The following is a 19789-nucleotide window of genomic DNA, read 5'->3' as shown; positions in this document are numbered from 1 at the left end:
GTTTTTCTCCCCTCTTTTTCTCACCTCCATTTTTGCCTCCTCTCTTTATCTCTCCTATTTTTCTCTCTTTTCCTTATTTCATCTTTCTCTCTCCTCCCTTTCTCTTTCTCTTTCAATCTCCTTTCTCTTTCTCTCTCCTTCCTCTCTCTCTCTCTCTCTCTCTCTCTCTCTCTCTCTCTCTCTCTCTCTCTCTTCCCTTTCTCTTTTTCTCATCTCTCTCTCTCTCTCTCTCTCTCTCTCTCTCTCTCTCTCTCTCTCTCTCTCCTCTTTATATCCTCGGTCTCTCTCCCCCTTTTCTCTTTCTCTCTCCTCTCTTTGTCTCACCTCATGTTATCTTTCTCTCTCCTCTCTTTATCTTTCGTCCCTTTTTCTCTCCTCTCTTTTTATGTTATGTGTAAGTTATGTGTGTTTGATATTTAGATGTACATTTCATTTATATGTTATTAACATTTTAATTTATGGTTTAGATGTTTAGATGTATTTAATTTATACGTGGTGTGTTTAGAATCAACAACATTGCATAAAGATAAAGAAGGATCAAACACAACTTATATTATTGTACTTGAAATCCACAATATGGATAAATAGTAAAATCAAAGATATTTGTTTGGATCAAAAGCATAATTTGTGTTGCCATATCACAACAAGGTATATATAACCTTCTTGTTAATATGGAAGGTATGCATTTGGAATTAGAAATATTTCTATTCAGTGTGTGCATTTGGAATTATTCATATTTTCTATTATATTTGGAATTATTATTCATTTGAATTATAACTCAATGTATGAATTTAGAATTACTATTCTTTATCATTTGCAATTAGAATTAAGAAATTGGAATTGAATAATTATTTAATTTAGAATTATAGAATGAAAGAAAATTTTGTAACACTTCCAATACTATAGGAACATTGCAAAGTGGTATTAGAGCCAACCTTCTAGCCCAAAATGACTTAGAAATACTCAAAACTTGACCAAATATTAGAACTAAGAAATACACACAACTAGGTTGATCAATTAACCCATCATATAAATGCATTTCATCAAGATAGCATTGAAAGGGAAGTATATTAAACATTCACAACATCCAAATTTGTCTTGATGAGAACTACCAAGAAAATTTCACTCACAAGAAAAAATCAAAAGGGACTAGGGAAATGGGAAAGTACAAAACAACATGTCACTAAAAGACTATATAGATGTGAGATTAAAACATCTTCCTCAAAGAAATTACGATCCTTAGATGAGAAAAGATTTAAAAGACCATGATGGAAGAAGCCATAAAGTTTGCTACATTACATCTAGAGGGAGAGGCACATGAATAGTGGTATCATGGGTTGATCACCACTAATCAAGAAAAGAACAATTCTTATGTGGAATTTGCCTAGAAAATCATAGAAATAGTTGACCCTAAGGACTCCAGACTCTACATCAAAGAGTTATCCTTACTATAAAAAAATAATAGTTTGGAAGATCATAAAAATAATCCAAAGACTTCTAATACTAGTCATGGATATTTGTCTAAAAAGATTGATTGTGCTCTTCATGGATGGACTAAAACAACCCCTTAAAGGATGGGTCAAGGCACAACACCCCGAGACTTTGCAAAAATCCATAAAAGGAATGAAATATGGATGTTTAAGACTCCTACCTACACACTAAACCCAAACAAACTCGTCCAACATAGATGAAATCAATATATGTTTTACTTGTGAAGGAAGATAGAAACCTAGAAACAACTATAGGGTAAAGGGGGGGGTTCATTAAGTGGAAGTAAGACCCCACATACCTAGAGAGGATGAAGAGACAAAAAGAAATGGAGAACCATCTGAGGAACTATTGATAATACAATAGTTTTCACCATGTCAACACCAAAATTCAACTCCTTCAAGATTAGAGGACTACTACAAAGACAAAAAAAAATCAGTTTACTTATTAATAGTGGAGCAACACAAAGATAGTCTATTGTTAGCAAGTTGATGGATATTAACTATCTTGCAAAAAATTGGTACATTAATAAAAGATTACTATTAACAATCATACCATAATAGATGACTTATGTATTGTAGAATAAGGTGATCTCAATACCATCATGGAAATTCAAAGGATGACTTCAATTAGAACATACAAGATTTTAGATTATGGAATTTAAATTCAATGAGAAGGTGAAGAAATCCACAGTTCACATGCTATCCATTGAGATCCCCAAAATAGTTTCAGCCAACAAAATGGAAGGGACATATTGCTTCAGTTGGCCAATGCATAATAAAACTAGAAAATAAGAAAAGAACCCCTCAATATTACCAAGATGAAGAAATTCAGTCCATTATCGACAAACACAATCTAATATACTTGAAAGGCCCCAAATAGGGTCATTGAACATATCGTTGAACTTGAAGGAGCCAAAACTATCGTCACAACACCATACCAGTATCCAACAAGGTTTAAAGATGATATAGAATGAACTATTAAAGAGTTGTTGGATATGGGGCACACAAGACCAAGTTTAAGCCCTTTTGCATCATCTCTATGGATGGATAAGGGAAAAATTGGGATTTTAAGAACGTGTACAAACCAAGAACTCAATAAAAAGACCATAAAAAATACGTACCCTATACTGAGGATAAACAAATTGATATATGAATTGCATCAGGTAGTCTATTGCTCAAAAATGGGCTTACAAATTGAGTATCATCAAATAGGAGTTAACCAACAAGTGTTACCTTGACAAAATTATAGACCCTTATTGGTATGATTTTTATGATGTTGTCATTGTTGGCGAAAACTATATTCTATTATGCTATGATTGAGTTGTGATTACTATTAGAGACTAATATATTATCAAGGATATACAAGGCTTAGCTTAACAGAGACATTAAGGTCTACTTGTGCTAAAGGGAGAAAAGATCAAAGGAAGCCTATGAAATAATCTAGAGACCCTAATTAAGTCAGGAAGTGAAACAAGTGAGTAAGCATGAAAAGAAAAATAAAGAGAAAACAAGAAGGCAGAGAAAAGTGAAGCTATTGGAAGCAGCAGCATAGTGACAGGCTATCAGAGAAGTGAAGCTATTGGTGAAGCAACAAAGACAACAACCTATTGGAAGGAGAATATATGGTGCTAGAAGCAACGGACCTATCAAGTATAGGAAAGGCAAACAAATGTCACTTTCTTGTTGCTTTTACCTAACAATTTAATCGACAAGATTGTAAAATCCTTTTACAAGGCGGTTTGTAATAGGACTCAGTAGTTCTTATTTTGAACTCATTTGTTAATCCCTTAATCAGGTGAACATTGTAAGAATGAGATTAAATCTCTTAACAAAGTAGTCTTTAATAGGACTATTGATACTCTTAGTAGGGTATTAGACACTTTTAGCAGAGTGTAGTCATTTAGAAGATGACATTATTGTAAGCTTTTAATTGAGCACTTATTACTCCAATGATGAGTTGTGGGTATCATCCCCACAACAATTTTTCCCTGTAACCAAGGGTTTTCAGCATTACCAAAATCAATGTGTTATGTGTTTCAAGTTTATGGTTTGGATGTTTGTTTTATTTTTATTGTTGAATTTACATTAACTATTACTTAGAAGATATAAAGGAAACTATCAAGTGAAGTTTAGGTTTTATATCAATTAAAGGATAGCAAGTGTTTAAAAAGTGAATTGTTCAAAGTGTTGATTCATGCCCCCCCACCCCCTCTCAGTACTTTTCCCTATGTATAGCTACTAACCATTGGTATCAGAGCTTGTGGTTCTTGGAAGGAAGTCCAACAACTTGAGTGACTTTGGGGACTATGGCTTGTTACAAATATCTGAAATCACTAGAAGAATCCTTGTAGGATGCAAATGAATAGACTTTTGAATTAAAAGAAAAATTGAGAGCCTCATTTATGAAACAAAAGGAACTCGTTGAAAACTACATATGAGTCTGGAAGACTTGGATAAATTATCGGAAGGAAGTGTCAACTCTGAGGAAGTTGATGCCGCAACAAAGGAATTACTGGAAAAGAATGTTGAACTACTCGAAAAGAACAAAGAATTGAAAGAAAGGTTAAATTTAATGAAAAGAGAACAAGAGGGTTAGGTAGTTAGATTAACTGGACTATTATATAGAGTGGAAACCTTGAAAGTGAAAAATATGACACTTAATTGAGATATCAATATGCCCTAGAGATAATGACTAGAAACAGTTTAGTCATAGAAAGACAACAAAATGATATTCACGCACAAGATGATTTAATCAACAGGAGCGATGAAAGAAGTCAAAATCTTGAGAATGAAAATCCAAAATTGGAAAAGAAAAATAATGACTTGAGCAATGTATTGAAAGTTGAAAAGGAGGTGAATGTCATACTTACCAAATTTGAAGAAAGCATGTTGGAATTGGATAGACTATTAGTAGAGCAAAAAGAGCAACTTACCAAAGAAGACATAGGAAGACTGAACTACCATCCCAGTTGCTATTGTTGTGGAGATTATAATCATACGAAAGATGCATGTGGATATAAACAAGAAAATAGTGTAAAAAGAATACCATTCAATGGTTATTGCTACAACTACAATGCATATGGTTATAAAGCTCGAGAATGCAGAACAAGAGCAAATGGTTGGACAACTGAAAGGAACTTTAATGGTTATAGTTACAAATGCAACGACTATGGTCATAAGGAAAATACATGTAAAGCAAGATCACTGACAAACAATAAAATTGTGTACCATCTAGAGGACTTTGAAACTACACTTGTGAATTTCTATCAATGTAGAGGATGGGAACATCTAACTTTAGAATACAGATCAGGATTTACAGACCCATGGAGATCACTTAAGATGTCATGTTACTTTTGTTCAAGATACAGATACTCCACCTAGAACTGATGGTATCGTTATAATGAGGGAAATGAACAAGCAAGAAAAGGAAAAGGAAAGGAACCATAGATAGAGACCTAGTAAGAAGAGCAATGCAAAGAATATGGGTAAGGGCAAGAGATGAAACCACTAGAACTGAGGAACCCTTGTCGGATGAAATGGGAACTTCATTTGCAAACTAATCAGGTGTAAATAGTTGTGACACATAACTATGATTGATTATTTATAAGGTCTTGAAAGTAAAGATGCTTTCAGGAATAGATCAATAGTCAGTAAAAGCAAAGAAAATATTATGTGCTATCGATAAATGGATAATTAGTTACTGTCACCTAGAACTTAATGTTATTGGTACAATAGCCATTTGAAATGTATACTATAAATAAAGGAAAATGTTTCTCAAAATGTTCATATCTTTTAGAGAGAAAGTGTATAAAAGAAAAAGAGTCAAAGTGCATTACGAACCAGTATAGAATCTAATCAAGAAGTTGAAGTTCAACCATAACAATATGGAAGGCATAAATATGGTGATACGAAGATTTGATGAAGAACCTGAATATAGCATATCTTCACTAAAATTCAAAGACCTAGTTGGAACAAGAGCATTGTCAAGGATACCTGATGGAGCATTGTTAACAAAGGATGTAAGTGGATATCTTCAAAGAAAGCAGGTTGAGTTTTGGTAATGAGGAAAATGAATTGGCATATGAAGAATTATTCAAGATGATAAGATAAGATAAAATAAATTTATTAATGTCCAACAAGAGACCGACGAGGGTCTAAGGGACTAGAAACAATACAAAGGGAAAACACCAGCAAGGGGAGGGAGGAGAAGGGATAGGCACATATTGTTCATCTACCCAAAAATCTTGATGGAGAATGGATTAAAATTGTACCTAGCAAAATGCATGGAGAATACCTATGGATGAAGAATGGAAAAGTGGAAATTACAAAGGATATCATCAGTATTATCACTGGACTACCAGAAAATGGTTGTAAGTGCATAAAAGAAATGGATCCTAAAATTTAGATTGATGGACTAATCAGATATAGGCAAGATCAAACTATGTTTGATGCAAGGACAATCAAAGATAAAGGCATAAGGTTTGCATCTTTAGTAATCGAATACAAGATCTATCAAGCAAGGCAAAGTGATTAGATACCTAGAGGAGCCATATAGGGGGCTTATGAAACTATTGTTGAAGGTAAAAAGTTCGGTCTGAGTGAAATGTTGAGAGATCAGCTAACAATGAATCTACAGAAGATCAAGAAACAAGGATTAAGGTATGGACATTTATTCGGTATATATTTCTATGTGCAAAATTGTCATCCTAGAATTGGAGTTGTGAATTGGTTAGTTGGTGAACTGGTTATACATCAAATGAATAGATTTACTAAAACATTAGGGAGGAACTGTAATAGCTTGATGTGGTTTCATTTTAAGGAAGTTTAAGAGAAATTGAATAAAATAAATTGAATTCCATCTCAAATAGTGAACACATACAAGGACATGTGTTTCTTGGCAAGTACACACTCTTGTATAGTCAAAGATGTAGAATCTAGTCCATCATGGGTAACACCATTAGGATATGAAGTAATAGACAACAAACTTCAACAAATAATCGAGAAACTACTAGTTGAAGTGAATGATGAAGGAGTTGAAAGATTCGGAACATATGAGGAGAACTATAGGAAAATCATCATGGAAGAAAAGAAGTCTAAAGGAGAAGGAAGTAGCAGGAAGAAGTCTACCAATATACCATCCACATATGCAAAGATAAAGAAGCAGAAACATGTTGTTGAATGAAAGCAAAGACAACAAACAAGATCTGTAACAGCTCAAGCATCAAGGAGAATGAGAAGTCAAACTTCAAAAAAAAATATGGTTAAGTGCACAGAGGAAGAAGGAAGAACTACAATTAGTTGTGAGACAACCGAAAAAGAAATTTGAGGCAATTGTTCAAGAAATGGGAAAAAATAGGAATTTGGAAGAATAAAAGACATATCAGACTATAAGTTTAGAAAATGTAGTGAAGAAGAAAAGACCAATTATAGAAGAAGCAATGATGTACACCATGCACAACTTTTCATATTTTCCAAGCAATCTGAAGGATAGAATTCCTACATAATTGTATGAAAAAATCCTAGTCAAGAGGAACATGCACTTCAATTGGAAAGAGATAGCCGAGAAATAATTTTACATATGGTGAAACCAAATGTAGCAATTACTGAAATAGACAAATTGATGAAAAGCATGAGAGGGAATTTCCCATCAATAATAGAAAGGTCAAAATTCTTGTAGGAATGATTGAAGATGTTGAAAATTATAATTTTTCATATTAAGGATACAACTATAGAGGAAACACTAGCGATAGGAACTATTTATGATTTAAATGAACAATCAAGGAAGCATATAAATCTAATAGGTGATGAAAGTCGAGAGGTATTAGAAATTAAATATGAGATAATTAAAAGTGCAAAATCAAAAGAAGAAGCTGGAGACTGTGAATAAATAGGAGGATAGAAGAATGAGACATATGAAGAAAAGCTTGAAGAACAAATAAAGGAATCAAGTATGGATATAATCGAAGAAGGAGCAACTAATGTTGATAAGCCTATAGGTATTGGAGAAAGGAAGAAATATTACATGCGACTACTGAAAAGGAAGAAGTCCAAATGAAAGTTGTGGAAGACAAAAAATAATCTTTAGATGTTCAGGTTGCTAGAACTTTGCAAGAAATGACATAAGTTGCAAAAATAACAAAGAAAGGGAAAAGGGAAGATAAAGATGAAGAAGAGGAAATTAATAATAGAGTTGAATTTGAAATATTGAAGAGACCTTATGCAAAGTTGAGTCGTGAAGACAGAAAATTATATGCAAAGAGTATACAAGAAAGAGCATATTTGTTAAGTAAGTTGGAGGATAAGTAGAGAATGATGATAGAAAGCTTGCCCCTCACCCCTAACCTATTGTGGGAACGAAGTGCTTGAAGAGCTTGATCGGAGAACCCCGTACGAGTAGACAGTTTAGAGAACATTGAGCACATTATCTCATCTACTACCTAAAGTAAATATTAACAAGAAAATAGGAGAGTGGAAAACAATTACAAACTTTTCTAGATATAATAGAGAAAGAATGGGATATTCGAGAGGAATTAAGTATGAAATGACAACATGGAATCGATAAGGCCTGACTAGTTGAAGCTACTGAACCACTACTGGAGAAGTAGAGTAATTTGAACAATACAATAGAAAAAAGAATGAAAGACATGCAGACAATTCTATTGGTGATTGATGTTGTCAAGGTTGATTCTTACCAGTTATCAATCTACATGAGTCTCATGCTACAACAAATGGAAATGATAGATATTTTCTTAGAAACACTATCAACAAAAGCAAGTACAAATATTATTGGACAAATTCTACAGTTTAAAAGTCATATTTAGAGCATCTCAAGTTTGCAAGATGGTTGGAATAACATAATGTTGAGTATGGAAAGAAAACTGAAATATATAGAGTTAGCCAAGTGAGGAGTGAACCAAGGTTTTTCCGAAATTGGCATTGATGTCAAAGGGGGAGAAGATGTGAAGAAAGAAAAAGATGTGAAGTCAGATGATTTATGTAGAAAGGGGGAGAGATTAAGTTGAACTAAAGGTGTAGAGTTTTGCCACCAAAGCCAAAGGGGGAGATTGTTACCTTGACAAAATTCTAAACCCTTGTTGGTATGATTTTAATGATGTTGTCATTGTTGGCCAAAACTACATCCTATTATGCTATGATTGAGTTGTGATTACTATCAAAGACTAATATGTTATTGGGGATATTACAAGGCTTAGCTTATTGAAGACGTTAAGGTCTACTAGTGTCAAAGGGGTAAAAGGTCAAAGGAAGCTTATGGAAGAATTTAGAAACCATAATTAGGTCAAGAAGTGAAATGAGTGAGTAAGCGTGAAAAGAAAAATAAAGAGATAAGAAGAGAGAGAGAGAGAGAGAGAGAGAGAGAGAGAGAGAGAGAGAGAGAGAGAGGGGGGGGGGAAGTGAAGCTATTGGAAGTAGTGTAGTGACAATCTATCGGTGAAGTGACAAAGATAAAAAGTTATCAAAAGGACAATAGATGGTGTTAGAAGCAACATATCTATCAAGCAGAGGAAAGGCAAACACAAGTTCACATATATCTCTATATATCTCATATTCACATATTCTAGGACTAACATTGTTTAACGGTCTCACCTCGCTATTTCTTTATTACTCTATCATAGGGGTTTGTGTGTGTGTGTGTGTGTGTGTGCGCGTGTGCGTGTGTGTGTGTTTGTGTGTCTGTGTGTGTCTGTGTGTGTTCCGTCTCTATATCTCTCATATTCACATATTCTAGGACTAACATTGTTTAACGGTCTCACCTCGCTTTTTATTTATTACTCTATCATAGGGGTCTCTATGTGTGTGTGTGTGTGTGTGTGTGTGTGTGTGTGTGTGTCTTTCTCTTTCTCTCTATTTCCTACCCTCCTCTCTTCCCCATCCATTATCATCTCTACTTTTATCTACTCTAAAAGTTCCATAATTGGCATCTTCATCATCTCTACTTTTATCTACTCTAAAAGTTCCATAATTGGCATCTTCGTGTGTGTGTGTGTGTGTGTGTGTGTGTGTGTGTGTGTGTGTTTCTCTTTCTCTCTATTTCCTACCCTCCTCTCTTCCCCATCCATTATCATCTCTACTTTTTTCTACTCTAAAAGTTCCATAATTGGCATTTCATCTACTTTAATTTATATTTCTTCCTCTCTTATAATCCCTTTTTGTCTCTCTATATATCTCTCTAACTCTCTCCATCTATTTGTCTACTCACTTTCTTTATCTTTCACCTGTAATTCTTCTAGAGATAACTTCAAATCTCTCGATTCATTCCTAATTGTTTTCCTCCTTATTCCTTTTTCGGGATATCTATGTCTATGCCTCCTTGTTACATCTCAAATTTCCTTCTTATGCCTAATCTTAGTTCTGAAGACATTATACTCTTGGCAGGAACTTTGATGGCTTGAATCTCTTGTTTCCAACTGATCCATAAAATATCAACATTTAAATATGTAGCCAATTTGTACAATCGGGTTATTTTGCATATAATTATCAATGGTTCACTGCAATAATCATATTGGTCATTGTGGTGAACAATAATGATCCTTCATTTGTTTTTTTACAATGGGAGGCAATTATTCCATCGTGGCTCTTCACTAGGTCAATGATGAATATAAATATTAACATCGTACCATGGCACGATTTGAATATTTAATCAATATATAATCCCTTTGTGGATCACTGTACAGGAGTAGCTCGATTGCTAATAGCAATTGAAAGGTGCAAGCAATTACATTTGACATCAGAGACAAAATCATCCAGAAGCACAATCAATATAAGGAATATCAGAGACAACTTCAACAACAGTGCATAAAGATAAAGAAGGATCAGAATTGAATAATTGTTAAAATTCAAAATATAGAAATTAAAGTCAAACTCTTTCCATGTCATAGCTAAGTGGCATTTAAACTAGCTTTAGATTTCGTGTGTTTGATCGTGAAGTAGTGTCGAACTCTGACATTGTAGTTCCAACTCGAGCAAACTTTTGATAATTCTTTACCAAGCACTCTTTGCAAAATATGGGTAATATAAGTAGTATAGATAATATGTTCAGGTTGCAAAGGGGTTTACAAAACCTTGGTGGAGTTTGACACGCCCTTTCTAGAACTAATAAAGAAAGGTAGCCTTTCGAGGGAAAGTAAAGAATATATTGATTGTAGATGCAAGCACAAATATAATATAGATTTGAAACTAAGAATGGATGCTCGCATGCCAATTTGAACTCACCAAAAGAAAGGTTATGAGGTGATATCCAACTATTGTGCACTACTAGTAGATGGCCAAAGCATATCAGAATTGAATGCAAACATTTATGGGGCATCTACTTCCTCAATTGCTTAATAACAGAAGAAATACCTAAGAAGATTGAGCTGAAGATTGATGCGAACCCCTAAGCCAAGCAGTTACAAGAATCATTTAAGTTAGCAACCATCACCATCACTATATAGAGATGTACCATTTTTTTTGAAAATTTATCTCCAGAGGAGTAAGGGTTGGTTTATCTAAAGACTAATTATAAGAGACAGATTCTTTTCGAGTTTAGTAGAAATAAGAATGGTCTAAACTACAGTTCAAATATTTAGGTTGTGAGCACTTGAATGGTTTTGAAAGTGTGTAATGTCCCCTCTTATGACATTAAGTATAGTATTTCTTTATGATAGACCTTGATCTTAGAGATCTTGTAACAAAACTAACAGGCATACATAAATACATACATGTATGATAAAGAAAATAAAAACCTATCTATTTTCCATTATGTTTCTCAGGTCTAATCCTTAGGAGGAGACCATAATCAGGTTCTTAGCTCTCTGGGGAGGACCTCCTAGGGTTGTAGTTGCCTTTATGGTCATCCTAAAACAAATTTCAAGCTATTTCATTACACCTAATCTCTTATTAAGCTCTTATGGATATCAATTTCCTTAATATATCCATACTTATAATCTTTGGGAGAGACCTTATCTCTTCTAAGACCTTAGGGATACCTATACTTTGGTGTATCTATCCTCGCATGCACATATGTCACTTCTCTAACAATATATACTGGCCTTCAAAGGTGTATAATCTCCGCCTTAATTGTATACTAGGAATTATAATACTCAAACTTAATTGAGAGAATTTTGAAATTAAATACGAAGTACAAAGTAATAGTTGGACAAGTATTTTCTTCTTGTACTCTAATTCATTAGTGAATCTTATTCTTTGATCTGATATTCTATTCTTTCCTTACAGCCTTTATTGCATGTCTTTTGTTAATTCTAATGTAAACTCTTACTTGTAAATGTTGATTCCTCTAAATGGCTCGTAAGGAAAATTTCCTAATCTAGTGCTTCCTTAAGTCTGATTGTTTGTTTTGTTGATATTTAATGACTACTTTTCCTTCAATGTTTTTTGTTCATATAATTTGACCACTGACTATAAATATTTGATTGTCTGTTCTATCTAATTTCCAAGTTCTGTTTGTTGATAATGATCTACATTTACTCTAGTAAGAAACCCCTATTTTTAAATGATCTGAATTTGGAAGGAACTCGTATTTGTTAATGACCCCTAAAGGAGGATTAAAAAAAAAAATCCCCATTTTAAATCTACATATGTTGAGACCATATGTCTACTATTATATTTCAAATATATGCTCTTCTAAGGTTTATTATTCATGTCTTTCACTTGCACGTCTCATGTGTCTTTTATATATTTACAAACCGTTGTGCACACATATATAAACACACTTCACTCTCCACCACCCCCTCACTCATTTGGGGGCACTAATTACTCATTCAAAATTCCACCCTTGTAATTCTTCTTGATCAACAGATGATGGATCTATGATCTACAATAGATCTGCTATATTGCTTTCCAAAAATTTCCTATAATCTGATTATGAATGACCATAATTACTTTCTTCAAATACTACAATAAATAATGCCACAGCATGATCAACCTTTTTCTCAATGTCTTCTAAAAACTCTTCTTTCAGATCTGCAATAAATTCCTTAATTACCTCTCCACAAATCTGCAATACTGTGTATGTACTTCCTTTGATTTCTTCATATTTACTTACTTCGTATACCCCCTTCAATCCTATGTCATAAAATTGTTTCTATACCTTCTTCAATAGAGGTCAAGAGACACCATCCTTCACTATGAAACATATTTTCTTTGAGGACATCCTTGTTTTTCCATTCAAATAAAATATTGATTGCTCCTCTTGATAACTATTGTTTACTCATATTAAGATGGATCACACCTCTTCTTGGTTATTTATTCATTATGTAAATTTCTGCCTCTTGTAATAAACAAATTATATTATCATTGTATATCTTCTTGAATGGGCACTCTTGGGTTATTAATTGCCAAGCTTTTTGTTTTTCTTAACAAACGAAGAACTGCACCCTTCATTGATTTCTCTTTTTTCTAATAAATTGGTCAATATCTGAATGAAATTGACTCTCTTTAACTACATATCACTAAAAGCATCCAATTCTTATTATATTATCACTATGTAATATATGTGTAAAATACATGTTGCTAACTGTAAGCACAACTCCTTGCAAATGAAGAACACTCAAGAAAATGTTTTTGTGTTTGCCTTCACCATATCTCTTAGAAATTATTACTAAATCGTCATTCATTATTTTTCATAGAATGGATAAATGCTATTTACAATAACAGTTGATTGTTTCTAGTATTCTTTATATTGATTAATAGAATATTGCACTTTATATTGTTAATAAGTCTATTTGTTTTAATGTATGAGGAGGTGGTTTTGTTTGAGATCTCTATTATGATAATTTCATCGCAATACATTTAGAATATGGGTGTTATTAATGAATAGAAGCATTTGTTTGTTCTAATCGCTACCAGTGAAGTCTATAGGAGTATCCTAACATTGAAGCTGGCAATGCTTCTTGGGAAGCTCCTATTGAAAGAACATCAATCACTATTGTTCACAATGGTTTATTCTTAATTGGGCTTGCTTGATAATATAACTGATTACAATCGATGATTTGTATTTTCTTTTTCTTTTTTATACATGTGAGGCAACCCATCAAAGGCACAAAGCCAGTGAGCTACCAATCAAAGGTGGTCAACATGGAGACATTTTAGAAACCCGACACAGGCGCACTCATGCCTGAAATCTCATTGGTTGCACTGAGGGGTATCCACACTACCAAAATCGCCAGGGGCACGATCTCGGCCTCATCCCTTATGATGTCGGAACCTTGCACTCAGCAAGACTTGATCCCTGGTGGGCTCATTGAGAACAATGCAACTTTTCCAATAGACCAAGGGCCCATTGATTGTGATTTCCATTTTGACTATCAGCATATACTTTTTTTTAATGAAACATAGTTGTTGATTTTTATTAGTTTAGGTGACTTGGGCAACGTTCTTTGTAGTCAATTGTAACAACCACATTTTTCGGGTCTTAATTAGCAACTAGCATACTCAAAAAAATACAATTATTACTTCATTTTCATAAGAAGACAATTATATCAGTTATATTCAGGTGAATGAGATTTACAGTTAAAATTAGTTTCATAACTAAGAATTGAAAACACCATCAATGAATTTAATATGGAAATTAAAATCTACATAGCATGGAATTTGAGATTGAAAACAATCGAAGGATGCTTCTGTAACCACCCAGGTTAGTCTACAAATACCACTATAACATTTTCAAATGATGACTACCATCCAATATCGCTATATCAAAATCAAATGACGATTACCATTAAATACCACTATATCAATTAGGGCATCGATTATCATTGGATCATTTTTTGGCTTCAAATACCACTATATCAGTTAGGGCATCGATTACCACTGGATCATTTAGGGCTTCAGATACTACTGTATCACTTAGGGCTTCAATTACTATTGGATCATTTAGGGCATCATATACCACTGTATCAATCATTTCCTTCTGATTGCTTAACTGTGGCAATAACATAAGATTAGAAGATATGCTCATATTTATTATTCATATAAATGAAAGATTGATCTAACAATCCATTAGATAAATCTCTCTCTTGCAACTAAATGTAAAATAACTGTTAATAATGATATAACTCACTTACTCTTAACTTTGTCTTGCATATACATCATAAAAGTAAAAAAATCTGTTTCTGACAAACAATTGAATGTATAGCTTATCTTTGTCTGTTGTACATCCCACAACTTGGAGAGAGGTGAAACATTGTCAGGGGTTTAACCACCCAACCTCGGACCAAAACTTATCCTCACACAATCTCTAATGAGAAAGGCTCTCCCTACTTGGAATAGACAGGGAAAATCTTGTCATCTACTAAGCATCCTGGTTTCTAATCACACCACTCAACTTGGTAGCATAGGAATACAATAAACATGATCAAGCATGAGCTATTAAGTAAGATTATTAATTTTATGTTTGATTTCTCTTTTGTTTTCTTGCAGATTTATTCCACATCTTCACCATTCGTGGCTACATAGCCGATGATTTCCAGGTGTATTAAAAAATTATGAGCACTCTGCCCTTTCACACCTCTTCACCATTCTTGGCTACATTGCTGGTAAATACCAAGTGTATTAAAAGATTATGAGCATTCTACCCTTGATATCTTCCAACATAAGTTGTGTCATATTATTCTTGAAAACAGCAACAATCATTCAAGTTTTTATTGTATTTAGAAACTCTTCTTTATGGGATACTACTCACCTGGATATAAAGAAATTAAGAATAAGTTCTTCATAAATCTTCAAGGTTGATTCAACAAGTTAAAAATAATCATGAATATAGACATAGGGAGTTTTGATCCTAGCTGACTACTATAGATTTGCATTTAAAAACTTGGAAGGTTAATTCATGACCTATTAAGTATTTGATATTGATCTGAAGAACTCGAATCCTCGTTGGTCACAAATCTTTAGCTAGATTATTTGCACGGCAAGGAGCATAGATTTGAACTGCTTGACAAGGCTTTAATGGATGATATGGAAGATATGATGGATGGGAGGAGGCAATGAACTTTGAAAACTTTGCATCCGATTTGAAAATCTGTTATCCTTAATATACTGCAGATGTATCTACTACAGAAAGGACTGGATGTATTCGGCAGGGTTGTTGCTTGCAATGGATGATATGATTGGTAAAATGAAGGGACTTCCGGCTCACAAAATGGTGTGTAGCCAGTGCTAAAGGTGGCAGAGAGAGTAAGTTATGTGGCCAAGTGAGGAATGAATGCCCCCGACTCCTCTCACGACTCTCATTTAAAAGTCTAGCCGTGACTTCTTGGCTTCCATCGGTTAAAAGGCTATAAACCATCCAAATTTCCAAGTATTAAATCAACTATGAAAAGAGAGGGAAAGAAAAATAAAATAAAAGGTTGGAAAGAAGAGTTGGAAAGATTATAATTACAACTATTATTATAATATATACTTACATAGGTTTATATAAGTATATCAATGGGGTGACATCATTATATTGAGTTACTATAATTTAATGGTGCCATTTCATTTTTATATTTATATCTACGTATATAAATAATTATTATAATAGTATGATGAAGATCAATTAAAATCAATTGAGGTATGTTTTATATTTTAATTTAGATTATTTTATGTTTTCTTATATTATTTTCTTGTAGCTCATGCAGGTCCCACAAATGTATCCTACGTTCAAGTCTCTAGGTTCTCAACCCATTTGCGTGGTGATGGTGATGCTCTTGTCCCTAATTCTTTTTTGACAATGCTTCCACCCCTTTGACGTGCTTCCTACAAGGAAATTTTTTGAAGCTAAATCATATTATCATAACAAGTTATTTAATCATAAATAATCATAACGGTTAATTGCCTATTCAATTCCATGAATTCGTGATAAATAGTTATAACGACTAACCATCTACCATTTTGCACGATTATAACAATTTTAATTGTCAATTGACTTCATGTGAATCACAATGACTATATTTTAAATTAGATCAAAACTTGGGATGTAACATCAATAGATTACAAATCATCTTACTCGAGACAACAACTTTATCAAATCATACTTCCTTATTAGATGGGACTTGCTTTTCATTATTCCAAACAATTGCTTAAAGCGTGTGATGTCCCCCAAATCTATTATCTTCTCATTCAATGATGATTCTTTTATATCAATAAGTTCGAACTTTCAATTTGAACTTATTTAATTGTCTATTGATTTAGCTATTTCTATCAGAGGTGGGACCTTCTTGACTGGGCTATATTAATTTGAATGAGCTCTGGGGAAGAGTAAGTAAAGAGCCTAAACTAACACCCTATTACACAAAGATTAATTGAAAGTGGATTGTTAGAGACAATTCCATTCCTAGTGTCCATCTAGCATATGGAGTTGATCATGGAGTGGATACATAGGTACGACCAAGATAACAATAACATGATAGGGTTTTGTTAATCTTGGACAATCTACTCTCTATAATTTCTTTCGCCTACTAGACGAGGAAGCTTATTCACATAGGGACCTACTGCACAATTTGAAACCAACATGAAGATACATTATTATAGCTAAAGAATTGTATGTTGTGCCAAAAAGAGGACAGTCCCAACTTCTCAAGACAATCTATAAGTCTCACTTGAAAGAGGAAATATTAGATATTATTGTATTTTTGCACAGTCTTCATGAAGAAGTTGATGCATTCAACTCAGACAAGTTGATGTTTTGCTTTGTATAAGTTATATGCTTAGAAAATCAGTATTTGGATTGAGCAGAGTTGATCAACAACTTATTACATAAGAAGATTTCTCATTTTGCTTTCAATAAATCTTTCTAAATGTCATCTTGATATATGTCCTAGCTTGCTTGAGGTATTGGCCTAGACTTTTTCATATAGAGAAGTTGTTGGAAATGATTGAAAAAGATCATGAAGGAGATTGTTGGAAATGACTGAAGAGATTATACATAAAAAGTAATGGAACTGGTAAAGAATGTTCTCAATCATTATTTTGTCATTGATGTCAAACTTGCTACTTGCAGGAATGATAATTGCTTTAGTGATCCAAATACTATCAATTGGTTGATTAACAAGGAGGAGGCAATCAATAAGATGTAACTAGAGTACCTAGAGAAAGATTGAAGTTATGATGTTGTAATAAAATACAAGGATCAGCTAAGCCATTGATGAAAAAGTGTATTGATGAAATACTCTAAGACACAGAGAATGGGCACACTGAAACATATCAAAGATGTAAGGTTTTAGCTAAGTCATTTGTAAAGTCTAACTAAGTTCATTAAAGAGAGAGAGCCGAGCAAGCAAGTCAATGCCGAATAGATTCTTAGTTGAGGCCAAGCAAGTTCACTTTTAGAGTGTGCCGAGTAAATATCAAGTGCCAAACAGAAAACAAGTGCCAAGTAAATATCAAGTGCCGAGTAAATATCAAGTGTCGAACAGAAAACAAGTGCCGAGCATGAAACAGGTGCCGAGTAAAGATATAGATGCCGAGCAGGATACAAGTGCCAAGTAACACAAAACAAGCCGAGTATCAGTAAACCAATAATGCCGAGTTGCTGCATTATTTTAAAATCGAAGATTCGCTAGATCTGAGCTGACAAGGTTGTTACCTAGAAGTTTGTAAACTAGATAGAAGATAAGAGTGATGAGCTGGTGGCACAGAACACCATGTAAAAAGGTTTTTAGTGAATACAACTGGATGCTAGACAAGGTTTCTAGATGAAGAAGAAAAATGGGGTAGATACATTGTATCCTACTTAATCCATTGAAACCCTAAAATTGGAGAGGGAGAATTAAGCGAGAAAGATATTTTAGATTTCTATTTAAGAAGTCATAAGGTCACGAAGCAGTAGTGTGGTGGTGAAAAAGCATTAAATCATGAGCTGCTGAAGAAAAGTGCTAAGGAGTAAGAGAACAAAGAATACTCTGTTTCGTTGGATGACCACAGATATGATTGCATTGGTTTGATGAGTAAAAAAGACTCAAGGAAACAAAGCTTGAGAGGAAGACAAGCTAACTGAACTGAAGTGATTAAAAGCCAAGCAAAGGATTGAACTAAAGTGTGATTTGTAATCTGCAAGATATGTTGTAAGTTGAATCAAATCAAAGCTATTGTTGTTACTTTCTAGCAATTGTAACAGTTAAGATAAAACCTATGGACTTAGGTTGGTTTAATAGCCATGTTGTAAATCCTTTAACAGGGTGACATTCCAAGTGAATGTTCCAAAGTCCTTTAACCATGCCCATTCCTAACAGTTTGGTGAAATCCTCTAACAAGGTCACATTTAACAACGTGTTGTAGCCTTTAACAGGGCAGGCTTTTCACAAGGCAGACCATCAGAAGTGGTTAAAATCAATTGCGCAGTTATTTTGTGGGTATCATCCCCACCCCAGTTTTACCTTCTTATTCCTGGAGGGTTTCTGGGTTATCAAATTCTTAGTGTTATGGTGTGATGCATGTTTACTTTTCTTAGTTGGTTCAATATTTAAATTGCATGCATGATAAGTTCAGTTATGCACCATTAAGGATTTGTAGAGAAAATAGAAAAAGTTTTATTATGGCATTTGGACCTTGAATAACTGATTCACACCCCCCCCCCCCCCCCCCCTCCCTCTCAGTTATTCTAAAGAATTATAACAGAAGTTTGGAGACAATATTCAGATTTTTTGAATTTCTATCTAGAGATCCAGTTACCAAAGAGCTACTCTAAATTTTATGAGTGAATGATGTGTTCACTATCCAACTAGCTAGGGAGTTACAAGGAGATTTGGCACAGAAATTATCTCTTAAGACAATTGGAAGCTCATTTTGAATAGAAATAATGCAAGTCTATATTTGAAGTTTCAAAGCAGGAGGATGTCACACATGAGCAAATGATCAATGTACTTCAAGGGATTACACACATAGAGCTCAACATTGTTGTGGCTGAAAGATCATTTTAGATGTCCAAGACAACCAATATATCATATGGATTGAGTGCCTCAAATGGAAATGAACCTTCTTACAACAAAATATTAAAGAATAGAATAAATTGTTGAAAGAAGCTAATAAAATGATAGGGGATCTGATACAAGGGTTCACGAGCATGTCCAAGGGGTTTAGTTTGGTTGAAGCAATGAGTTCTCATTGTGGAGACCCTGGTTCAATTACAAAGAGGGACATCTTTGTAGAATTCTAAGTTGTGACTCAATCTTCTATTGGTTGTATTTGTCTCATTGTAAAAAGTGGATTCTAAGTTGTGACTCTTGGTCTTCCAAATGTTGTTTCTAGTGTGGTTGCTCGAAAGGAGCTTGAATAAGATTGTAATTCTCATGTTGTTGCTTGAA

Source organism: Cupressus sempervirens, chromosome 11 (assembly GCF_028749045.1).
Source record: "Cupressus sempervirens isolate cs-2001-9-10 chromosome 11, ASM2874904v1, whole genome shotgun sequence".
NCBI lineage: Eukaryota > Viridiplantae > Streptophyta > Pinopsida > Cupressales > Cupressaceae > Cupressus > Cupressus sempervirens.
Note: the sequence above shows the minus strand (reverse complement) of the source record.